This window comes from Pleurodeles waltl, chromosome 7 (assembly GCF_031143425.1).
Source record: "Pleurodeles waltl isolate 20211129_DDA chromosome 7, aPleWal1.hap1.20221129, whole genome shotgun sequence".
In the NCBI taxonomy this organism is placed as follows: domain Eukaryota; kingdom Metazoa; phylum Chordata; class Amphibia; order Caudata; family Salamandridae; genus Pleurodeles; species Pleurodeles waltl.
The window spans coordinates 45,874,161-45,900,386 of record NC_090446.1 but is presented as its reverse complement, the minus strand read 5'-3'; the positions used below and the strand labels follow the sequence as shown (position 1 = coordinate 45,900,386).

General features: G+C 51.4%; 1 protein-coding gene across 1 annotated transcript in view; it reads left to right on the top strand.

Moving 5' to 3' along the window:
• The first annotated feature begins 10,368 nt into the window (after positions 1-10,368).
• Positions 10,369-26,226, top strand: part of TMEM139 (transmembrane protein 139) — a 101,566-nt gene continuing 85,708 nt past the window's right edge. Inside the window, exon 1 of the mRNA XM_069242886.1 lies at positions 10,369-12,782. The gene's annotated coding sequence lies outside the window, so the exon portion shown is untranslated. The remainder of the gene's footprint in view (positions 12,783-26,226) is intronic.

Below are 26,226 nucleotides of genomic sequence, written 5' to 3'. Positions count from 1 at the left end.
CTCAGGCCCAGGCGGGGTTAGTGAGCTGCGTGTTAAGCACAGGAGTCACCTGACCACTCCGGTTAACAAAGAGCAGGGACGAATCCATTATTAGGTGGCCTTTTACCAAGACACACAGACTAAAAGCTTTTCTGGGCTGAAATGGACACGTATCAGGGCAGGTGGCGCCCTTACCCGGCTCTTTGCCCGCCCCCCGTGCCACGGACAGCGGGGGGGACCTTTCACTGCGGGAGCGGGCGAGGTCCTGGCTCGAATTTCACTTTACAAGTGAAAAAAAGTGACTGACGTCATCCAGAAGGGGGACAAGGTGCTTCACCCTAACCCAGTGGTCTTCAAACTTTTTAATGGCGCGCCCCCCCAGTTGAAAAATAAAAATCAGTGGGCCCCCCTCAGAATTTTTCTCAATTATTTTAGAAAGATGGCAATTTTTAAATAGGTCTAAACCTATTTAAACATGGCAGTTAAGTACTGTTACCTTTTTAAAACTGCAATAACATGCTTCTGCTTAAAACAAAGGCATGTTATCTGTATAATATTTCTTTTGACCAGAGTTTGGCGCCCCCCCATCACTTGAGGCCCCCCAGTTTGAAGACCTCTGCCCTAACCTCTCCTAACTGGAGGGGGCTTCCTTGCACAGAATATGTAGGGCCCCGCCTCGGACTCACTCAGGCCAGGTGCTGTGCTGAGGGGGCCCCTGGAGCTCGGGCCTGCAGGGGCCTTTGTTACTCCCCTGCAATTTCCCTACAAAATGTCCAAAAAGCCAAGTGTGATACAGGTAGTCCAGAAGATACAATTTCACATCCCATCACTTCTATGCCCTATTTTTAATTTCCATATTTACTTCGTTTCCCGCCCTGCTCCTACCGACTAGAGCCCTATACCTGTGTTATTAAGTGACAATCTCTATGAAAGATGAAGAATGAAAAAATATGATTTGACCGCTCTCTTACAGTCCGGCTGTAAATAGTACAGTCTGACAGGTTTTACAGACTCGTCTAGAAGTGACGACCTTCAGGGGTCACGGGTCACACCTGTACTACTGGGCGGGGTCTCACGCAGCAGCAGTGGTTACCGTCCAAATGTAAATCTTAAATAACTGAGGAACTAGAAACATTTAGTCACAAACCATCAGCGTGTTATTCCGCAGAACAGACGCTTGTTTCGTGAAAGAAAATACCATTGTGTCCTGAAATACTGCTTATTCATTTTTAGTGCCTACGTTTTGTTCCCAAACATTGGTTTATACGTTTCATCAAACACTCAGGTGTACTATACCACACGTGTACGGAACCCACCCTTCATGCCCACGTGCACTATCTCATGCCACGGATGCCAGGACTTACCTCCGCCCTTTTACCATCATACCAAGGGGGGGCAGACTCCTGCCCTGGACACCCCCACTATGCTCTGAAGTACCACCCAGGTTCAGTATCTATATATTTATTACTTGGGCCCTACTGTAGAAGAGAACAAAGAAATCACTCTCTCCAATGCACTACTCACTCACCCTATACCTCACTCGATCTATCCTCTACCCCACTCTCCGACTCGCCCCAAAGCTCATTCTACTACTATGATCTCCAAAATAGCCCTTCCTGGGCTATTCCCTCCTCCATCCCTCCGGCTCACCCCAAGCCTCAGGTACTGATGTGATCTCCCAACCCACCCTTCTGAATTCTTCCCTCATGTATCCCACCTTTGAGTCACCCCCAAGCCTCATTCCACTACTATGATCTCCCTAATCCCGTCCTACAGACTCTTCCCTCCTCCATCGCTCCTTTACTCATCCCAAACCTGGTCTTGCTACTGTGATCTCCCAGTTAACACTTCTGGATTCTTCTCTCGTCTGTCCCTGCATTATTCTATTCAATCCAACTAGCGGACTCATGTCCACCGCTGACATTAACTCATATTTCCCTTTACTACTCCACCACTAATCCTTTTGGGTTCCGGAGTAGCGTGCTACTCACCGAAAAAATCTTTGATGCCTTGTCAGGGTTAGTATGCGTTATATAGATACAATAAAAATTACAATTATACCGGTGCCAGGCATAATCGTGCCAACTTCCCCAGTGTCCCGAAATATTTACACAATGGAGCCAATTAATCTCAGGGCTGTTTACCTAAGTAGGAGCTGAAACAGCTCTTAGCTTAAGGAGTACGGTCGAAACTCATTCCATTTCTTCAAGAAAAATACCAAAGGAATTTGGCCAGCCCCACACAGGAATGTGACCAAGCTGGAATTAAGGATAGCAGGCCCAAGACTGCTAAATATTACTTATCTGGCTTAAATATAGGCCTGGGCAAAGTTCTGTTACGCAGAACACCACAAAGTGCAGAAAAAACTCTGCCACGCTACGCGGAGTTCCATGAGCCGCGCAGTGCGGTAAGTTGCGCTGCTCGCGCTGATTTTTAATGCCGGGAGTTTGTCCAGCACTGTGAAATCAGCGCGAGCGGCACAATGTGAAACGCAAGAGGGCGCTGCTTCTTTTTGCCGCTCAAGTAGATGTTCTACTCAAATATACGCTTTCTCAATGTGAATGGCAGGTTTCTTAACGCGAGCTGTCACGACCTTCCACGACACTCGCGTTAAGAAATCTCGTCGGGAGGTGGTCTATTTGATTTTTCTCGCTCGCACTCGCCAATCTACAGTTGGCGAGCAAGAGGAAAAACTCTGCGCCACTCCGCTGAGTTTTTGGGAACTCCGCGCTCCGTGCGGAATGGGCAAAACTCAGCAAACGCCGCCGGCGGAGTGAAACTCATTGCCCACCCTAGTTAAATGTCAAAGAGGCACGAAGCACTCCAAAACTGAAAAATACCAGAGCCATTAGGAGGCTGAAAATCAGCCAATTTTAAATAAACTAACATGGAGTCATGTTCGTAAAGTCTATAGAATTATTTTGTGGTCAGTGCATGCCCACCAGTGGCCACTCAAGGGATTTAAACAAAGGTGCAACTTGTGGGCCCGGGTAGGCTGCCAACCACCCACGTGTGCCAGGTGTTTCTGCGAGGTCAATTAAGTGAAAATCATCACCAGCCACTCAAGAGGCACAGCCTGGGTCATGCCAGTGGGTCCACACGAGATGCCAACTCCCACCTGTGTTGGTTGTGACCATAACAGTAGCCAGACAACCACTTGTGTAAACAAGGATGCCAGCCAAGTTAGTAGATAACATGGCCCACGTCGTACCCAGCCCATGAGCCAGAACTGACCCGGATGTAGTTCCAGCTCTTCAACGGTATTGTCATCCAGACATTCTAAAACAGGTCTGCTACACCACCTCCTCTTTCACAACCCTACACACGAGGGCTGTGAGAATACAACGTGGACCTGTTGTCTGCTAACTTGGGCCGCGACCTCTTTTGCATTCTGAGGGCCCATTTCACAAAGGTCAACTTAGACCTGAAGTCTAAACTGAGACTTTAGGTCACTGTACACCTGAAGTCTAACTTTAAGCCTGAAGTCTAACTTTACACCTGAAGTCTAACTTTAGGCCTGAAGCCTAAGTCTAGTCTTCCGGTCTAAAGTTATACTTTAGGTCTTAGTTCACCCTTGTGAATTAGGCCTTAAGTCAGTGTGATACTGCCCCACTTGACTCATAACCGGCCCAATCTATTAATTTAAGGTTTACTAAGCGTAGCCAACAAAAGGTCAAAGCTGCTGGATTTTACCCTCAATTCCACCTTAGTTATCTCAAGAGGTTTACTTTCTTATCCCCATTAATCTCCTCCAAATTGGTCCTGAATGAAATCCGTGGACATAGTGAGAAAAGTGGCCAATCGTGGGCGACATGAGTCAATTGTGGCCCCCTCAGCTTTGAACATTAATAAAAGATAAAAGGTGTGCCACGTTTATTCAAATTAAAAATGTGTGACTCTCCTGCCAGGTTTTCAAGATCTCCACATAGTATAAATCTAAATGCAACGAATCTAAAGGGAACCCATTTACAAAGCTAATGGCTGATCTAAAACTCTGCTTTGGATCCAGCCAGCATCAGCTCCGTTGGACACCTTTGCACAGAGGAAAAGAAATGTTGCAGCTTTGGGCAATGCAGATAAAAAAAGCTTCCCCAAACCCCAAAGCAAATATCAGACATATGGTTTCTGTGATGAGATTTAATGGAACAAATGATGCATTCCACAAAGTATGGCAAGAAGGTCAAGGGAAGGTGTGACCACAGATGGACATCAGCGGTTGGACGACCATCCCTTCCCCCCCCCCCCCCCCCCGATGGCCTGACCTCCCACTTTGGTGCCTAGCCAGGGAATACTCTCCCCTTTACCTGGGCCCATCTTACCTAGCGCCTAGTGCCTTCTTTTATAGAATTGTCCAGTGAATTTCATTACACCAAACGTACGACTCTGATCTTTAGTTGTCAGGGGCGCCTGACACCACTACATACTATGTCCTGTATGGTCACCAGTCCTGGTACTGACCTCGGGAAGCACTCAGTGAGGTTGAAACATGGTGAATACTGCAACTGCCTAGCAGGCCCTGCTATGTATGGGCTGAGCTGTGCATTATCATGAATAATGAATCCCACCCTCTCAGCTGACTGCAGTGTCTGTTGCTCTTTTGTGTATACACAGTCACACGTCTTATGTTTGTTGTTTGTGTACTCACAGGAAACACGTCTAATGTTTTTCTAATGTTTGGCGGTTAGAAATCGGTCTCTAATTAAACAGGAATTTGACCCAATGGAGGGGGAGGGGGGCTAACTCGTGTCATTAACATTAATTGTTCTCAGTAATTTAGCTGTAGGGTAAATAATCATGGTTGATTTCTGGTGTTCTCATATTTAATTGCAAATGATTTGCTAATTAAATATTGACATCTGTGAGCGAGTCCTTGAAGAACCACTGTGCTTTAGGGGTAGCGCATATGTACAGGTAAGTGCCTAGAAGTGCCTGTAGTAAACAAGGTGCGCTCTACAATGACATTATACAAATTGCCATACATTTAGGTGTTCGATGAAACAGTAACATGGGCACCTGCAGTGGGATCCCACATAAGCAGGGAAGGCTAGAATGTACAGCCGCAGGGAGGCTCATGTGTCCCAGGGAGGGATCAGCTATCTTCTGTCTATAAAAAATAAAAAATAAAACATGAAAGTGACATCACAATTTTTTGCAAATTATTTCCCGCCACTCTGAGGTGTTTTGGAAACTGCATATTCCCACTCATCTCTAGAGTAGTCATTATGTGAAAGACTGATCTTGAAACTGGTGTGGTTTTATTTTTCATTGTGTGGTGTGAAAATCCAGCTAAACTTCATTTAGCCATGAAAATGTGGACTCCTAACCATAAAGGAATGAAAACTGCAGAGACCTGCCTGTCTTGTTAGTAAGTCCTTTGGTGTTCATTTCCGGGTTACAAGGTCTCACAAGGGCAAATACCTGGCCAACAGCATAGAGAGAATATGAGATGCCCAAGATCAAACAATTTGTTTGAATGAGAGACCCAAAATCATATGGCCGGACTGCTCGTTTCAAAGCCCATAACTCTCTAACTATACCACCTTTTAGTGAGCAGAATGGGAGACTGGGGGTGTCTCCCCGGTGCTAATATTCACTCTATAGTGAATTTCAGTCCAATTCACTTACATATAGCTCCTGCCAGTATTCAGTCTCTGACCAAGTATTTCCTATCATGCAAAAACAGAAGAGGAATATATCCAAAAAATTACTGCCTGAGGACACACAATTTAGTTGCAAGGGAGGGGGTGCTGGAAATAAAAACCCTGTCGCCTGGTTTCACTGTCTCCCACTTAAACACTACACCATGAACATTTGGGGATGTATGTAAAGGTCGGGGGGGGGGGGGGAGGGGGGAGGGGCATAAGGACTGCCATCTACGGAAAAGAATAGCCCAGTTTTGTGACCCCTGCCCAGATGTGTTATGCAGTGTTCATTACAACCATAGTTTGATAAAGTGGTAAAGCTGCGAAAACATGTCAAGTCTCCCAGTTCAATGGCCAAAACCTTTCCCACTGGACCACACGGAGGGTGTGCTCCCACTGGATCACACGGAGGGTGTGCTCCCACTGGACCACACGGAGGGTGTGCTCCTGTGTGGTGTGCTCCCACTGGGCCACACGGAGGGTGTGCTCCCACTGGACCACACGGAGACGGAGGGTGTGCTCCCACTGGACCACATAGAGGGTGTGCTCCCACTGGACCACACAGAGGGTGTGCTCCCACTGGACCACACAGAGGGTGTGCTCCCACTGGACCACACGGAGGGTGTGCTCCCACTGGACCACACGGAGGGTGTGCTCCCACTGGACCACACAGAGGGTGTGCTCCCACTGGACCACACAGAGGGTGTGCTCCCACTGGACCACACGGAGGGTGTGCTTCTACTGGACCACACAGAGGGTGTGCTCCCACTGGACCACACAGAGGGTGTGCTTCTACTGGACCACACGGAGGGTGCGCTCCCACTGGACCACACGGAGGGTGCGCTCCCACTGGGCCGCCACCACAACTGGCACCTGATTGGGGACCACCTCTCAAAAATTTCTTTGGTTGCATTCTGTACCAGAATTGAGCCCCTTTCTTCAAGCTCACAATGTTTTCAGATGAGGCAACAAAGGGAGGTGTGGATTGTGAAGTTTTTCTTCGTAGAGCAGTGGGAAGGTACTGAGCAGTATCCTGTGTGGGGATACCCTGCTTGCCACCGGTGTCCCTATGCTAAGGCACTGTTTGATTCCAACTGGATGGAGAGGCCACTCCTTGTGGCCATGAGCACTGGCGGGGAGTGGTGTTCGCTAGCTGTGGGGGTGGTAGAGGGATTGTAACTCAGAAACAACATGACACACAGTGGTAAAACGAAATGCGAACTCAGATCTGTTTCTTTTAAAGAGATTGGAGGTCGGATTTACAAGAGGGTGTTCAGGAGTGAAACTGGAAAACTGTGCGTAAATCATAGCCCCCCAAAATATACATCATCGGATGTGGCCAAGTCCAAAGTGGCTCTGCGCACGCTTAGTGTTCTGAGCAGTTATGTTAATAGTACTTGATAAAGCGCACGTACACCCAGGGTTTCTTGGCGCTACCAAAGAGTATGTTTCCAATTTACAGAAGTATGCTTGCTTAAAATGCAGGCCCTTAACTTCTGGAGGAAAACATCTCAGGTTCCACTTTAGGAAACAGGAAGAGAATTCCATAACAACGGCCTGCGCACGAACCTCGAGCCTTGGCATATGGTTGGCAAGTTCCTTAACACAGGGTTGGACATTGATGTCAATAAGATGTGGGGTGAGGGATGATCTCTGTGGGGTTCCGCAGTGAACATCCACAGGGGTTGGACAGCAGTGTTACTAAGATGTGGGTTCGGGGATGATCTCTGGAGCTCTGCACAGGGGTTGGACATCAGTGTTACTAAGATGTGGGTTCGGGGATGATCTCTGGAGCTCTTCACAGGGGTTGGACATCAGTGTTACTAAGATGTGGGTTCAGGGATGATCTCTGGAGCTCTGCAGTGAACATGCACAGGGGTTGGACACCGATGTTACTAAGATGTGGGTTCAGGGATGAGCTCTCTGGGGCTCTGCAGTGAACATGCACAGGGGTTGGACACCAGTGTTACTAAGATGTGGGTTCAGGGATGATCTCTGGAGCACTGCACAGGGGTTGGACACCAGTGTTACCAAGATGTGGGTTCAGGGATGATCTCTGGAGCTCTGCACAGGGGTTGGACACCAGTGTTACTAAGATGTGGGTTCAGGGATGATCTCTGTGGGGTTCCGCAGTGAACATCCACAGGGGTTGGACAGCAGTGTTACCAAGATGTGGGTTCAGGGATGATCTCTGGAGCTCTGCACAGGGGTTGGACACCAGTGTTACTAAGATGTGGGTTCAGGGGTGATCTCTGGAGCTCTGCACAGGGGTTGGACACCAGTGTTACTAAGATGTGGGTTCAGGGATGATCTCTGTGGGGTTCCGCAGTGAACATGCGCAGGGGTTGGACACCGATGTTACTAAGATGTGGGTTCAGGGATGATCTCTGGAGCTCTGCAGTGAACATGCACAGGGGTTGGACATCAATATGAAAAAAATTGGGTTTATGGATGAGCTCTGTGGGAGGCTGGACTTCAATATAAAAAATATATGGGTTTCGGGGTGACCTCTGTGGAATTCCACACTGAGCTGCTGTTTGATTCATAATATACAGCAAAAATCCGGTTGCAATGGGGCCATGGTGTCACTGCACCTGCTGCACCAATCGAAGACACGTCCCGGATAAGGACACAATGAGAAGGGAAGTTTGTGTACAGTATGGAGAGCTGGCTTAGGAATATATATGGGGGCATATTTGCAAGAAATGGACGCATCGGTGTTGATGCGTCAGATTTCTCGTGCCTGCTGCAAATGCCCTAACAATGCCATGGATGTGCTGTATTTACAATACAGGGCTCCATGGCAAAAGGATTCAGGGATGCGTCAGAAATTCTGACGCATTGGTTGGTGCTAAAGTGATGCATTTCTGTAGTCGGACGGTAAAACTGATGTAACTCTAGCAATGCGTCAGAACACAGACGCGAGCCTCATTGAAAAAGTCTTTCATAAATCCTTATGGCTGGTCTGAGCAAGCGTAGGAATTTTGATGCAGTCAAGTTGTAGAGTGACGCAGTGAAAAGTTGTACGTTTCACTGCGTCAGTTCTGCATGAGAACACTTACCCTGCATATATTGTACCTGGCGCAGGTATAATGTGACGCAGGCCTCTACAAACTGGTGCACTGGGCCCAATGCGGCAGTTTGAAGATATGGAGCACAGACTGCGCCGCCCCTGCGTCAAAAAAAGTGCCGCAGCGCAGGCTTCTTGTAAATATGGGCCACAGTCTCGTTGGCTCAAGTACAGTCATTTGCACAGGACAGCGCCTTGGGCCACGAGCATGAGGAGCTACACAAATGCTACATTACAATCCTGTGTGCCAGAAACAGTTGCACTGGTTGCAGTTTGCGCCACACACTTGTCTGTAGGGCCGGTAAGACATCACTGCATCTCGTGGCAGCCAAGGCCCGTCACAGGCCAAAGAGGAAGGGGCGGAGAGCTGAGAAGGGACGGGGGTGTGGAGAGGGGAAGGACACTCCCTGCTAGGTGGGTGGAAGAAGTGACGGCCTGAGGAGGAAGACGAGAAGCAGGCGAGGCGCTTTACTTCCCTCAAACTTCGGAGGCGCCTAGAAACCATACCTCGGGCTGCAGAGGAGCCCTCGGCCCCTGAGCAGCGCCCTGAACCCCGGGTCTGTGAGCTCCGTTTACCCCGGAATTAAAGGTTCTACCCCGGCAGCATTGACCCCAGAGAAGCAGCGGGACCCGTGAGTTTCGGACTCCGCCACCTGGGTGCAAACTTCACTACTGAGCCCCACAAGGGACCCCTTAAGTGCAAGCTTCACCCCGAGTACCGCAGAGTCCCAGCGGCCCCACAGTGCACGTTCTGCCCCTGAGATGCATCCTTTAGCCCGGGGCCACACACCCTACCCTAGAGATGTTCCACGGGTGCACCACCTCGCCCTTCAGTGAACCCCACACCACAGCGGGGCACAGCTAACTTCTAAGCACCAGTCACCCCAGAGTGCACTCTGCCCCTGAGAAACCACAACCACTCACTCTACCTGAGCACCAATCACCCCAGAGAGCACTCTACCCCTGAGACACCACACCAGTGCCTCTCACTGTACCCTGAGCACCAATCACCCCAGAGTGCACTCTGCCCTCACTCCACCCTGAGCACCAGTCACCCCAGAGTGCACTCTACCCCTGAGACACCACACCAGTGCCTCTCACTGTACCCTGAGCACCAATCACCCCAGAGTGCACTCTGCCCTCACCCCACCCTGAGCGCCAGTCACCCCAGAGTGCACTCTGCCCTCACTCTACCCTGAGCACCAGTCACCCCAGAGTGCACTCTACCCCTGAGACACCACACCAGGGCCTCTCACTGTACCCTGAGCACCAATCACCCCAGAGTGCCCTCACGCTACCCCAATACACCACAGCCACTCACTCTACCCTGAGCACCAGTCACCCCAGAGTGCACTCTGCCCTTGAGAAACCACAACCAATCACTCTACCCTGAGCACCAGTCACCCCAGAGTGCACTCTGCCCCTAAGAAACCACAACCACTCACTCTACCCTGAGCACCAGTCACCCCAGAGAGCACTCTACCCCTGAGACACCACACCAGTGCCTCTCACTGTACCCTGAGCACCAATCACCCCAGAGTGCCCTCACGCTACCCCAATACACCACAGCCACTCACTCTACCCTGAGCACCAGTCACCGCAGAGTGCACTCTGCCCCTGAGACACCACACCAGTGTCTCTCACTCTACCCTGAGCACCAGTCACTCCAGAGTGCACTCTGCCCTCACTCTACCCTGAGCACCAGTCACCCCAGAGTGCACTCTACCCCTGAGACACCACACCAGTGCCTCTGACTGTACCCTGAGCACCAATCACCCCAAAGTGCACTCTGCCCTCACCCTACCCTGAGCGCCAGTCACCCCAGAGTGCACTCTGCCCTCACTCTACCCTGAGCACCAGTCACCCCAGAGTGCACTCTACCCCTGAGACACCACACCAGTGCCTCTCACTGTACCCTGAGCACCAATCACCCCAGAGTGCCCTCACGCTACCCCAATACACCACAGCCACTCACTCTACCCTGAGCACCAGTCACCCCAGAGTGCACTCTGCCCTTGAGAAACCACAACCAATCACTCTACACTGAGCACCAGTCACCCCAGAGTGCACTCTGCCCCTAAGAAACCACAACCACTCACTCTACCCTGAGCACCAGTCACCCCAGAGAGCACTCTACCCCTGAGACACCACACCAGTGCCTCTCACTGTACCCTGAGCACCAATCACCCCAGAGTGCCCTCACGCTACCCCAATACACCACAGCCACTCACTCTACCCTGAGCACCAGTCACCCCAGAGTGCACTCTGCCCCTGAGAAACCACAACCACTCACTCTACCCTGAGCACCAGTCACCCCAGAGTGCACTCTGCCCCTGAGAAACCACAACCACTCACTCTACCCTGAGCACCAGTCACCCCAGAGAGCACTCTACCCCTGAGACACCACACCAGTGCCTCTCACTGTACCCTGAGCACCAATCACCCCAGAGTGCACTCTGCCCTCACTGTACCCTGAGCACCAGTCACCGCAGAGTGCACTCTACCCCTGAGACACCACACCAGTGCCTCTCACTGTACCCTGAGCACCAATCACCCCAAAGTTCACTCTGCCCCTGAGAAACCACAACCACTCACTCTACCCTGAGCACCAGTCACCCCAGAGTGCACTCTGCCCCTGAGAAACCACAACCACTCACTCTACCCTGAGCACCAGTTACCCCAGAGTGCACTCTACCCCTGAGACACCACAACCACTCATTCTACCTGGTGCACCAATCACCCCAGAGTGCACTCTACCCCTGAGAAACCACAACCATTCACTCTGCCCTGAGCACCAATTACCCCAGAGTGTACTCTGCCCCTGAGACACCACACCAGTGCCACTCATTCTACTTGGTGCACCAATCACCCCAGAGAGCGCTCACGCTACCCCAATACACCACAGCCACCCACTCTACTCTGAGCACCAATCACCCCAGAGAGCACTCTGCCCTCACTCTACCCTGAGCACCAGTCACCCCAAAGTGCACTCTGCCCCTGAGACACCACACCAGTGCCTCTCGCTGTACCCTGAGCACCAATCACCCCAGAGTGCACTCTGCCCCTGAGACACCACAACCACTCATTCTACCTGGTGCACCAATCACCCCAGAGTGCACTCTGCCCCTGAGAAACCACTCACTCTGCCCTGAACACCAGTCACCCCAGAGTGCACTCTGCCCCTGAGACACCACACTAGTGCCTCTCACTGTACCCTGAGCACTAATTCCCCCCACAGTGCACTCTGCCACTGATCTCCACGGTACACCAGTGCCACACACTACCACAGTTACCCCATAGTGCTCTCTACCCCTGACCTGGACACCACCCCAGTGCCACGCACCCTACCCCGTCCACCAATCCCCCACAGCGCACTCCGAGTACACTATCTCTACCCACGGGCCTCGTATCCCTGAGCCACCGCTGCTGCCAGGGGCCGCGGGATCCACCACAAATATTCAACATCCGCCCCCAGACCTACAAGCGCTACCCTCCAGTTGTACTCCTTACTCCTGCTATAAACTCTTCCAGAGGCGCACGTGGACTCAGCCCTCCGTGGCCCCACTCTGGGCCGAGGATCCGCCCGCGCCTTGAAGCATCCGCCCAGAGGCTCCACCTGACCTCATCACCTGCTACTGGCTGGAGGCGTTGGCCCAGGAACGCCCACCCGGGCCGGGCACCTGAGAGTGCCTGGAAGCAGTACAGGTACCTTGAAGCTCTCACGCGGGCAGAGAAAATCCTCTGCGCCTTGAAGCATTCCCCCAGGACTTCACCGACCAGAGATTCAGTCCTGGAGCTCCTTCCTAGCACCTCGTGCGCCTTGAAGCACTAGCCCGGAGCTCCCATTTCCCTAGAGCTTTGAAACGCTAGTCCGGGTCTCCCGCGGAGGGAGTGAGGACCCTTTGTGGTTTAAGGCACCCACGCCTCGGAGCTCCCCCTGGGAGGCGCGCCTCATCCATCGGAGCCAGGAGGCGGCGTCCCCGGCAGCCGGGCCTGGGAGTGGCCGGGACCCGTCTCCAAGGAGGGCTCGGTGCGGGGCCGGTGGTGGATGGACCTGCCCCGGGCAGGAGGCGCCTCGGACTCCGGCACTGGTGAGTGAGTGTGGGATGTGTGTGAGGCTCTCCTGACTGAGTCTACCCCGGGTCCTTGGAGTGAGTACAGAGCCCTAACTCCGGTCCTGGTGAGTGAGTGTGTGAATCAGTGTGAGGCTCTCCTGACTGAGTCTACCCCGGGTCCTTGGACTGAGTACTGAGCCCTGACTCCGGCCCTGGTGAGTGAGTGAGTGTGTGAATGAGTGTGAGGCTCTCCTGACTGAGTCCACCCCGGGTCCTTGGAGTGAGTACTGAGCCCTGACTCCGGCCCTGGTGAGTGAGTGAGTGTGTGAATGAGTGTGAGGCTCTCCTGACTGAGTCCACCCCGGGTCCTTGGAGTGAGTACTGAGCCCTGACTCCGGCCCTGGTGAGTGAGTGAGTGTGTGTGTGAGCTGCTCCAGACTGAGTCCACCCGGGCCCTTGGGGTGAATACAGAGCCCTGACTCGGCACTGGTGAGTGAGTGTGTGGTTCTCTCCTGAGTCAGTCCACCCTGGAATGAATGCAGAGCGGACTCCAGGTCGCAGCGCTGCCCAGAGGGGGTCATGTAGAAAGAGGGTGCAACGGAAGGAAAATAGAGCAAGCAGAAGAGAGAGGGGCGTAGAAGGTGGGAGCAGGAAGGAAGGGCAGGCTGATGGAGCAGAGAAAGAGATGGGGGAGAAAGGACATGTGAGAAACAGAGGGGTGGAGTGAAATCGGAAAAGAACCTACTCAGAACTGGCGGGAACGGAAGGTGGGGAGAGCGCAGGGAAGGAATAGTTTGTGTAAATGGCACCCCCTGCTGGTATCATGGCAAAACCCCCGAGTACCGGTGAATTCCAGTATATGTCATTCATTGTTAGACGGTGCTGGAGCCGCGGCTGACACGTGTTTCGCTCCGCCCTGCAGGTTTCCCTGTGTTCAGCCCTTGTGGGGGTCTGACGGGGACCCCCGCATGAACCAGTCATTCTTGACCCCGAGAGGCGTCAGCACCCAGACCCTGGCCTCTGACCTTGACTCAGGGGTGTCCCTGCGACTGGGTGAACCTTGATGCGAAGCAGCTGCCAGGGCAGGGGTCTTCTTCAAACTGGGGGGGCCCCAGGCGATCCCGGGGTTACGGGGGTTAGGCTCTGGGCGAAAGAAGCATTATGCAGGTAGAAGTGCTTGGTTTTAAGCAGCAAAACATTTATTGCGATTTAAAAAAAAAAAGGATTACCGATCTTAACTACAATGTTTAAATAAGTCTAGAGACATTTAATCATTGCTAGCCTAATAGAATAGTTGTGAAAAATGGGGTTTGAAAACCACTGTTTAGTCTACTAGGGTGATGTACCTGCAGCATTTATATATGGGTCCCTCGGGGAGGTGGGCGCTAGAGGAGACAGCCAAGAGTGACCGGGGTCCCCGGGGAGGAGGGCTCTAGAGGAGACAACCTGGAGTGACGGGGGTCCCCAGGACGGTGGGCGCTAGAGGAGACAGCCTGGAGTGACAGGGGTCCCCTGGGAGGTGGGCGCTAGAGGAGACAGCCAGGAGTGACCGGGGACCCTCGCGGATGTCGGCGCTAGAGGAGACAGGCTGGAGGGGCGGGGGTCCCCAGGGAGGAGGGCGCTAGAGGAGACAGCCTAGAGTGACGGGGGTCCCCAGGACGGTGGGCGCTAGAGGAGACAGCCTGGAGTGACGGGGGTCCCCAGGGAGGTGGGCGCTAGAGGAGACAGGCTGCACCACACAAGCGCAGAGACCATGGAGGGAAGGGTACCCGGGTGGAGAGAGAGGGTCCTGGAAGGAGGGAGAGGTGTGTAGGTGGTAAGGAGCCGGATCTCGGGAAGACGAGGGTCTGTGGAGAGAGAGAGAGGGGAGGCTGCTAGAGGTGGGGGCAGCATACGAGGTGATAAAGCATCATTGTGGGGCGAGAGGAAGGAGTGACGAAAACTAGGGCGAAGGGGGGGGGGGGGGTGGTCTGTATAATCAACAGTCCTGGAAGTGGACACAACTCTGGGACTCTGAAAATTGGGACCCAAGCTGGGTGGAGAAAAAGAAGCGCCAAGAAGCTTGCTAGTATAAATGCATGATTTATATAAACCCTGCTAAAAAGTCTTTGAAAACCGAGGGAATCTGCTAGTAAAGCTGTCGTGGTTTAGTCTCTAGGTCACCTTGCTCGGTAGATAGCTTGCAGGATTAAGGCGCCTGTTGCAGAGATGGCAGTCAGCCTGCAGCAAGAGTCATGGCACTATACTGGGAAGGTAGGTCTGGTGGTGAATGCAGTTACTCTGGTGTCACGTTTGAAACATTATAAAGTAGCCCCGAGTGTTAATGTGCCTGCTGCGGTGATTACTTTATGACATGCAGGTGAAAAGGGCCAGTTCTGGTAAAACAGCTCGGTGGATAACGCGCTCATTGCAAACAGATGCACTTGACCTGCAACTCATCCAGGGCGTTGTAGGTTAAAATGCATGTTTCGTTTTCATGAGGCTCGTGAAGTGGTGTCTTTTTATTTAAATTAAATACCACCCTGAAAAACAACTGTATATAGTGTTATGTGGGCAGTAATGCAGAGTGCAGTTCTACACATGCACACACTTACCATGGGCCAGGATATGACGTGTGTCTCGGTGCATCTCATTTCCTGTGATGGAGCCATCTTTGTGCAGGCTCAGACGTGGACCGCGGGCGACCCCATTGGCTCTCGGCCAGGACTCAACTCGAAGAGAAGCGGCTGCTGACTGTCCTTAAGAAGAGGCATTGCTATCCGGTCGTTAGTTGGAAAAATAACCCGCATTTCCTTCTCCCCGGCAGGCTCTGAAACTGTGTGTGTGTGGTTGCGGGTGTCAGTGGGCACACACCACACCAGACACAGGAAGGATAGCCCACAGAGACAGCAGAGACCTCCATCTCAGCAGTGGTGATCAGTCTGGAGAGACAACAGAGGCCTCCATGTCAACACTGATGATCAGTCTGAAAGGAGAGGAGAGACAGCTGCCTCCATGTTACCACTGGTGATCAGTCTGGAGGGAGAGGAGAGACAGCCCACAGAGACCTCCATGTCAGCATTGATGATCAGTATGGAGGGAGAGGAGAGACAGCCACCTCCATGTCAACACTGATGATCAGTCTGAAAGGAGAGGAGAGACAGCTACCTCCATGTAACCACTGGTGATCAGTCTGGAGGGAGAGGAGAGACAGCCCGCAGAGACCTCAATGTCCGCACTGATGATCAGTCTGGAGGGAGAGGAGAGACAGCCCGCAGAGACCTCAATGTCCGCACTGATGATCAGTCTGGAGGGAGAGGTGGGGTAACTGGAGAGACCGAGACCTCCATGTTGACTCGCAGCAAGTCTTCGCAAAGTCCTGGAGATGTTTGCGTGCATCACCACCCCTCTGGAACTAAATTACCTCCCCCCCCCCCACCCCCCCCACCCCAATCCTTACCATCTTGAAGACCAGCTCACATTGTCCACCGCCCGCCTCCACTCCTGACAGAGAAAATAACCACCTCAAGTGGGTAGAACACCAAGAGCCGGAGCATCACCAGACTAGAGGTGAAGAAATAAAAGGAAAACCCAGAAGTCAGGCCATCACCATGGACACCCCCAGGATTGTGACCACATCTCCATCCACCTCAGAGTGGCTCCAACCCTCCTGCAATTCAGAAATGAGCTGGAAACCTCTCTCTTCAAAAAGCACCGTTGGTCCATGCATTAGCCCACCTCCTTGTACATGACCATATGCGTACCTACGGCTCACCCCTGTTGTCACACGCTGCCTTGCTCTAAATGCTAAACTCTTACCACCGTCACATACATGTATCTCTAGAGAGAGGAAGAGGACGGCCAGGAAGATCAGCAGAGGGAAGAACCGAAGAAGTGTATAGTAGATGGAGCGGGACCTGCTGGGAAGGTGGCTTTGCTGTCCTGGCACCCGAGCCTTGTAGAACCCCACCCGCCAGTCCTCGGTTTGGGCAGCAGTTAATTGCTTTGCTAGACTTTCAGCTAATGCTTAGCTTGAGAAGGTTGGGCTGATGAGATGCCACCAAGCACAGTGCAGACAGGACTGGCTGAAGGCTTCACACATGGTGGCCTCTGGCAGCTAGGGGAAGGCAAGTGAAAGTCTGGAGTGGAGGGCCATGAGGTACACCAAAGTGTGAAAAGAAACAGCTGAGACGCGCAACCTAGGAGTGAAGACTTCTTATCTGTAAAGATGTCAGCAATATGTAGGCAACATGTTCTTTTTAATTAATTTGTTGAAATTGTTGCAAATGACCAGAACCATAAAATAATTTGTAGGATCCAGAAGCAATGACCAGGAAAGCCAACACGTTTTGCTAAGTAATATGCAGCAGAATATGTTGCTTCTTTTGGGCTTGAAATTCTTAACATATTCTGGAATGTAGGTCTGCACTGTGGCACATCAGTTAGGGGTTAAAGATCAGAAGCTGTCTCACTTTAGTTCATATTCGCTCCCAGTCGCATGCTCCGCATGTTTTTAGTGTAGGCCGCATTGACGTCCATGTGGCTATGCACGAACGTCCCCATATCCTTTGTAGGACCGGCCCAAGAGCCCCGCCTACTCACTTCCGGTCTCCTCCAGCCCCTCAGGCTGGACTTGGTACATGGCTTGTTCTTGGTTCTCACAGTTTGATTCCTTCTCAGGTCTGTCCCTGACCCCTTTGAATTAGGCCAGAGGAGTCCGCCGCAGAGCATGCTGGTATGGGCGGTGGGTGGGGCATGTTTTCTTCAAGGGAAACCAAGTTAGGATCCTTGGAGGGATTTTCAGCTGGCGCCTCCTTAGATTTATCTGTGTTTGAAGTGGTGTTTAGTTTGGAGACATTAACAAACCAGGGCATGGCTGGGGCACAGAGGAAGGGTAGATATCCTGTTCTGCTTCTGCAGTGCACACAGATTTGCTGCTGCTGAGGCCTGATTCTCCGGGGAACTGTGGCAGAACCTGGGGTAAATGCAGCGTCTGTCCTACCTTCTTAAGTCTGGGTTGGAGACGGGTTATTTTCTTGCCCACATCATTTAGAAAAAGTGCTTACACATAAATTTCTAGAAGCATAAAAGGGGCTCTGGGTCAGCCCTCTTCATCCATTGGTCTCTGCAACTGACACTCACATTTTACTTCCACCCGTCACAGCCTAAGCGCAAGGCGATGGGACATCCTCCTTAAGCCATTGGCTGTCTCTCTCTGTAAGTGATAGCAAATGGCCTCTTCATATGAACATTTACTGAAAACAGAAGTGCCCCTCGGTGCCAGGGCTGGTGGGATAGTATTTTACTCTGCCAGCTTTTTTTTTTCCTTTCCATTTTGTATCTACTTTAATTGTTTTTAATCATCCTTGTGTATGTATTCAATGGGTTCAGGTTACAATAATTCAAAGCCTTTTGATTTGCACACTGTAAGAATATTTTCCTACGATACGCATTGAAACTAAAAAGGGTGTCTATCTGTTCCACATACACTTGCTCACTAGGAAGCTCCCAAATTGTTCTATTAAGATTATATGCAATGGTTAATTTATTTTCACATTCAAACACTTTATTGCAGTCATATAGCATGTTAAATTTTCATTTTGGCATATTCTTTTGTGGTACATGCCAGTAGTGAAACAAAGCCAGACCAATTGGTTTTGCCAATGCTTTTCTAAGGATTTGCTTCTGAGAGTTCTTCACACCCCTATACCCGCTTGGTGTAATGTGCGAGTGATAGAGCCCAGTGCTGAAGAAAGATATTCTGTCTATAGAATATGTAGTAAACCATGAGCTTTCAGGCCCATCCTCTTAATGCATAGTTAAAAGTAAACCCCGATACCCTGCCCCTTTAGTGATCCCTCCCCCACCCACCTCCACCTCGAGTTTAAACGTGGAATGAGGCAGAAGGGAGAAGGCAATGAGTGGAGGTGCTTCAACTCTAGTTAACTTGCACAATGGATTAAGTTAGAAGGTGGAACCGAGCAAGAGCCTCTCCCGTTGAGGCTCCTATTCTTTGCATTTATTGTGATGTGATCTGTGTGCTGTTGGGAGAGTGTGACACAGACACACCTTACATGCTAACCCAGGGTGCGTGCATCGATTGTATACTTCTCTCCGCCACCCTCGCCATTGGTGTCTGAAGGCCTCCTGCGTGCCAGTCTTCGTAAAGGACTCTGCATCCTCATTGGTCCCAGATTACAAGTTAGATGGACTGTGATCCCCAGGTGGGGTACCATTGCACCCACTTATACTATCCCTTTGTAAGTGTCACTTTATAAGTGGCCCGGTGTCCTACTCTTGGGAACACTGGACCCCACCCCCCCATGCTCTTCGTCTTGTGGCCCACCCCAAGTAAACAGGAGCATTAATCCACACGGAAAAGGGAATACCGCGCCCACCCGCAATCAAGGGCTCTAGTTTGTTCCCTAGATCTTTTGCCAAGTATAGTGAGGTATCCCTGATGTGCTGCCTAACATGTTTGGTAAGTGCTAGTACTGGCAAATCGTCTCTGCCTTGCCATTCACTAACAAATGTTTCTGGTTGTTTCCAGTTTATCTATGTCACTTTCCCTACTTAAAACAAAACCACAGAATGTCCCCACCCAGATTAAAAGTGTTATTGGATTTATCTACTGCTTACTTCCCCTGATAAGGTGTTGAAGCACTTTATGGTGAGTAGCACGATACTCCAGAGCCCAAAGTTAGTAGTTAATCTACGATTTATTGTTGTTTATTGTGAATAGTCAGGCTCTCTTAAGAGACTTTGCATGCCTTTACTGTAGTTAGGTTGTGATGTAGTACTACCAGGTAGGTGGGGTCATTAGTGGGAGCAATGTGGTTCCAGATGTATGATTAGTGATGTAGACAGGCGGGAGGAGACCAGGTAATGTTAGATTAGAGGGATAGGGTTTTAAAGAGGAGAAGTTATGATGCATGAAATGAGGTTTCAGCCAATTGCAGAATAACATTAGTCTTCGGATGCTCAATTTCTGCACAGCTGGCTTGTTCTCCACAAGTTTAATGCCTGTTTGGTGTTGTCACTTCAACAAATATAAAAGAAAAGTAAGTGCCTGACCTCTGCTTCTCTCCTTCTTTCACTGTGAACTTCAGCAGCCCATTTTCTCAAACTCTTGTTTCGCCTCCAACCAAGTTACCCATTCCCCATTGTCCCAACTCTGATGACCACCTTCAGTCTGGGGTCCAAGCTTTCTGCACCATTGGGATAAACGGCCTTCTTGGCTGTAACCTCAGCACATCTGTCCTCCTCCTTGACCTAAGCACCACCACTGATGGCACAATATTACCAAACCCCAGCATCACTGGGCACTGATGGGCCTGGCGTGGGCTGGTTCTCTTTGTTAGTGATGTGCTCAGTCCTTGCTACTGCTCTTCCTGAGAGATGCTCCAATACTCTGTACTGGGCACTTTCTTTTCTTCTATTCCAAGCCTGTTCTGTGCCTAAGCAGCTGATTGACCGACTGTCAACCCTGTCCCCATAGGACCAAATTCCAGAGCTGGAGGTAGTTTTGTTTGGGGTGGATTATTCTTGTCTCGCGTGTAGAATCATGAATTTACCTACTGCTTCCTTATTGCATCCTCATCTAAAGATACCTCTTCCATCTTGAGGTGGTTGGGTCCTCGCCCTCCTGCATGCAGCTGTGGCTTCTTCCTCCTGCATGCAGCTGTGGCTTCTTCCTCCTGCATGCAGCTGTGGCTTCTTCCTCCTGCATGCAGCTGTGGCTTCTTCCTCCTGCAAGCAGCAGGGTCCCTTCCATACATAGGTGCCTGGGTCCTTTTCATCTACAAGCGGCTGGCTCATGTTCCTTCTATCTACCATTCAAAGGGTCACCGTAGAGCAGCTCAGCGACCCTCCATCTATGAGCTGGTCTTCCGACCACAGCACACAGTGGGGTCCTTTCTTAGACAAGTAGCTGTATCCATTTTCAATTGCCAGCTCCCCCTAATTTTTCTTCTTCAGAGTAATTTGACACTTAAGCCTAAGTTGTCCTTTTGGTGGTTATACTAGAAGAACACGCCTCTTAGATATCGACAGCTAGTTTTAGGGCTTTTGATGAGCTGATGCTTTTTACGTTGCTTCGTAAATGCATTTTACATAGCTTCTCAATAACATTTAATCTTGACGATAGTCTGTTCCTGTGTTTCTGGGCCTTGCTACAATATCCTGAACCAGGTGGATAGTCTTTCAGATGCGTTTTCATAAGTTTAGTTTCAGGATCGTCTTCTCGCCCGATTTAAGACCGAGCCAGTTATCGCTTTCGCCGTTGGAGTCAGAGAAGAGTTGCCTGCAGCATAAGATGGGACCTCCTTTCTTGGCTTAGAAAAGGCTCGTTTTGGCTGAAACCTGTGATTGCCTAAAGGCAAGGTTCTGCTTCATTCTCTGCGGAGGATACATTTACAACCCTGTCCTGCCCTATTAGGGTTGGTGCTGCAGAATCTGATTGGGGATGCTGGCTTGCAGGTTTGGCCAGAGGTGACAAAAAGTTAACGGAAATCAAGTTGGTTGCTGCTCACTTTGATGCTTGGTCATGTCTTGGATTAATTACAGTTTGTTGGACTTTTGGCCACACGCATGGTCATCCCTAGTCTTTTTGCCTCCTTCCTCCTGGTTTTTCTGACCTTCCGCTGTTGGCTCTAGGACTCTGAGCACTTTATCACTGCTGACCAGTGTTAAAGTGCAGGTGCTCTCCCATCTAAAGTTGGTATGATTGGCTTATACCTGATTGGCATATTTAATTTACCTATAAGTCCCTTGTACAGTGGTATCTCTATACCCAGGGCCTGTAAATTAAATACTACTAGTGGGCCTGCAGCGCTGCTTGCGCCACCCACTGAAGTAGACTTTCAAACCTGTCTCAGGCCTGCTAGCGCAGGGCCTGTGTGCGCAGTTTTCTGCCACAGGGACCTGGCATCTAAAATTACTTGCCAGGCCCAGGACTCCCCTTTTACTACATGTAAGTCACCCCTAAAGTACGCCCTGTGGGCAGGGTGCCATGTATGTAGAAAGGCAGGACATGTGCCATATTGCATGGCCTGTCCTGGTAGTGACAAACAGCCTAACTTGGTGTCTCACTGCTGTGAGTGCTGCCTTCTCATAGGATTGCATTAGAAATGCCCTGCCTTATGTGTAAGGGGTATTGTCTGATTTATGAGGGGTAGCGTAGGCGTGTTTGGTATGGTTGTGATGGTGATAATAAATACTGCTTACTGGTGTGGGTGTATTTGTTATTACTATCACAGAAATGCCACTTCTAGAAAGTGCGCATTTATCTGTGCTTATGATTCTGGTGTTTTGCAGCTTGACTCCAATCCACGTCTGGGCAGAGTGACAGTTGGGGCTTTGTGCATACTTTTCAGACAGCCTGTACACAGGGAGGGTGGAGGTGTCACTGAGGTGCATCTACATACTGAATAGTCTTCCTGGGCTGAGAGAAGGGAGAGGTGGGGCACACCTACATTTGTAAAGGCTGTGTCCTGGCCTCACACAATAGGGTCGTTAACCCCCCACTGATGTTTGGAGCCTGTGCTGAAAGGAGAGAGGGGGCACTCCCAGAACCAGTTGTAACTGGCTGGAACCTCCTCTCCCTACCACTGTAAAACACTGTAAGAACTGACTATAAGTACAGGGGAATTTTCCCCACAATTTGAACATTCTTGGAACTTGAAACTGGACACAGAACGCTGATGAATGGACTCACCAGGAAACCGCCATGGACTGCTGCTGCTGTGCTGACCTGTGACCTGCCTGGTCACTAGGAGGAACTGCCACCATCTGCACCCCTTGTGCTGGCCTGTAGCTGGGCCCACCAGCCCTGTGCTCCTTCTTGTTTAGTTGTTCCCAGGGGCAGGGTGCTGTGGCCCCTGACCCCTGCAACGATCCTTCAAACCTTTGCGCAGAATGCTTTAACCAGGAACAAGGCATTCTTTTAACTGCTGAGGCTGCTGATGTGCCATTGCGCTGTGAAAGCGCTTTTCTTTTGCTAAAAGAAGATCACCGCCGCAGCCCAGGCTGCATAATTTTCTTAGCGCTGTGAAAAGCGCTTGATTGGGACCCCCAGATCACCGCCGCAGCCCAGGCTGCCTAATTTTCCTAGCGCTGTGAAAAGCGCTTGATTGGAAATCACCGCCGCAGCCGGGTTCCGAAGATATCCCCGAGCGCGAGGTTCGCGCTCAGCACTGTGCCCCCAGGGCACGAAGGAAAACTCCTTTTTGATCTTAAGGAGCAAGCGTGCTCCTGTGGGTGCCCCCGGGGCGAGGACTGCTCTTGTGAGTCCCCCCGGGGCACCGGAAGGCCCTGCCTGGGGCCGGAACGAAGTCAGAGGACGGCCGGGAGAGGAGGAAGCCTCTCCCTGCCCGGCTGAGCCCAGAGGGGCTCCCTGTGGGCCACGGGCAGACCGAGACCTCGCCGGAGGCTCGCCCTGGCCCCCAGCTCTCTCTTGTTGGCCCCCTCGCGGGCCAGGAGCCTTTTATCTAGGGGTCTCCCAGTGGCAGGGCCACGGAGGTCCCGGGAGACCCCAGGAGTTAGCGGGTCCCGGGAGGGGCCCGCGTTTCACCTAGGAGGGGGTGCGAGGCGCCCCCCTCCCCCTCTAAAGGTTTCCCAGGCCTGGGCCCCCCTCGAGAGGGCCGGTGGAGGCCTAGGGGGGCTCCCAGTGTTCACGGTCCCTAGAAGGGCTCATTTGTGACATAGAGGAGGTGCGTGCCGCCCTCCCCTGTCCCCAGGAGATCAGGGAGGCCCCCGTTTAGCACAGAAGAGCGCCGGGGGCCCCATTATTCGTTTTAGGCACTGGGAGTGCCTCTTCGTCAAGTCAGGTACCTGTAAAAGGGCCAATATACCCATAATGGAAGTTCTTGCTACAGACTTTATTAAGTATGATGTATTGCCTACCTGTATTTTGATGCTTTTACATATGTGTGCACATGTTCCTTTTATGGGCATGCCTTGCTAATATGTTTGCTTAACTTGCCATAGATTTTCTAATGTTCCTACTATGGGCGTTTTATGATATTCTTGTGACAAGTGTGCTAATGTAATTACGTGTTTCCTGACTACTGCTTATGTTGCAGAATACTGAGTAACCTGTGTGTTATGTGTGACTACTGCTAGTTTGCAGAGTAACTAATGTGTAACGTTCTGACAACTGCTAAGGTAGCAGGATAGTACTGTTATGTGATGTTGGTCTAATAATTACGTTGTGTACAATACAGTGTATTTTTATATAATCTGGTGTTGTGTTTCCTTTGTGGTGGGGATATTGCGTCACATGTATGTGTGTGTTGTGCAAACGCTTTACGCATTGCCTCCGGGTTAAGCCTGACTGCTCGTGCCAAGCTACCAAGGGGGTGAGCAGGGGTTATCTTGGACGTGTAACTCCCTTGCCCTGACTAGAGTGGGTAAGTTCTGCCTGGCTGAGGTGCATACCCTAGCCAACCAGAAACCCCATTTCTAACATTGGAAGTCAGCGGTGAGGATAGGACTTGCGCTTGCACAATACCATTGTGACTCATTATTTCACTACAAGGATTGCGTTTAGACTATCACATGTTTGGCTTCTCTTAACTTTCTCTCTTTGGTCATTTTTCCTGTTTTCAGTTCTCACGCTTGGGTATTGTGGTTGTCACAGTTGAGTTATTTGTACCTTTTCAAGATGGGGCTTACCTTTGATTTAGAGGACCTGCCGTTTTACACGCAGGGGGAATTAGAGGGGTTCTGTAGAGAGAGAGGGCTGCCTGTAGAAGGGGACCTCAGGAGATCTCTGAATTTCTTTGAAAGGTTTGTGACATTTACCCAGGGAGGGAGTGTGCGTAGGGGGTACCCAGAGGATCCTGAGTGTAGCGAGGGTTCCCAATGGGAGGGCTCCCAGACCTCATCCCTAGAGAGTGGTAGAGAGACTGATCAGGAGGGTGAGAATGACCGGGTGGGGACGCCAGTTGACAGGGAAGGCCCCAGTGATAGGGAGTCCCTTGCTGGGTCCAGTGTAAGAAGCAGGGCTACCTCTCATTCCTTGACGCCTGATGAGCTAAGAGATAGGCGGGAAGAGAGGGACCTGAAGTTGCAGTTAGCGCGCCTAGCTGTTGAGGAGAGAAGGGCTGAGGTAGAGAAGGCCTTAGTACAGGAGAGAATGGCAGAGGCAGAGAGGGCCTTTGCCAGAGAAAGACTCGCTCTAGAGCGCAGTCTGAAGGTTCTGGACTCACCAGCGTTGCAGGTGGAGTCCAGTGGTGGCAGCAACGTACAGTGCTGTAGCAAAGATGTTCCTCACATACCCATAGATCTGGTACCTAGGTTCCAAGAGGGGGGTGACATACGTCAGTGGTTAAAGGAATATGAGAAGGCTCTGGTAGAGCGCAGGATCCCTGAGAAGGATTGGGGAACTGGCCTAGGGAGTTTTATTCCTGAGGAGGGGAGGGATGCCCTACTGACTCTAGAAGAGAGTGACAGGGAGGGGTACTCCGCTGTGAAGAACGCACTGATTGTGAAGTATGGTTTCTCCCCTGAGGAATACAGAAAAAGGTTTAGGGGTGGTAAGAAACTGTCCCACCAGTCTTGGGAGGAGTTTGTGGAGGCTTGCTGCATTGCACTAGATGGATGGGTGAAGGGTAGCACAGTAAACAATTTTGAAGGGCTGTTTAATCTGATTCTCAGAGAGCACCTGTTTCGTTGTTGTTTTTCAGAGTTACGCCAACACTTGTCAGTGTGTGAGCTCTCTGACCCCAGGGAGCTTGCAAAGGAGGCAGACTTCTGGTTGCGTACCAGAGGGTCTGGTGTGACATTAGGGGGTGTTCCTAATGAGAGTGGTCTAGGTGTTTCCCAACCAGGTGTGGTGGGAAAGGCTTGTGTCCCAGGTAGGTCCCAGTGTATTGGGGCGGGTAAGGCACCCCATGTCCAGTCTCAGAGGAGAGGGAATGGGGTTGGGCTGAGGCCCAGGGTACCCGAGCTCCAGTCCCAGGTCCTGGAGGGTTCCATGAGTGAACGCCAGGAGGTGAGCCTAGCCTGTGCCGTAGGGCCAGCTGTTCAGAAGGATCCCATTTTGTCATTAGGACTTGGGCGGGTGGCTGGTGATAGCGTTCCGCCGGTCCTGGTGTCTGGTAGTCTCGCTCTACAGCGGAGGAGGCAGAAATCCAGGCATAGGGTTGAGAGGGGGCTGCGGGCCCCAGTGGAGAACCTGGAGGGTCAGGGGTCAGCTCTGAGTGCAGAGCCCCCCAGGAATGACCTTGGTGAGACCATTTCTGGGCTGGGGGGAATCCAGACTCTGTCCGATGGGCAGAGGTCAGGAGACTTGCGCCAGCCAGACTCTTGTGTGGCCCTTGGGGAAAGTGTTTCCCTGGTGGGGGGTAGGTGTGCCCCCCAGGAAGTCCTGGTGCGCCAGGCAATGATTCAACCGCAGGGTGGTGACTCTGGGTTGGATGATCAGGTTCAGGGGGTAAACTCTGACCTGATGGGGAGTACGTGTGCTCCCAAGGAAGTCCTGGTGCGCCAGGCAGTGGTT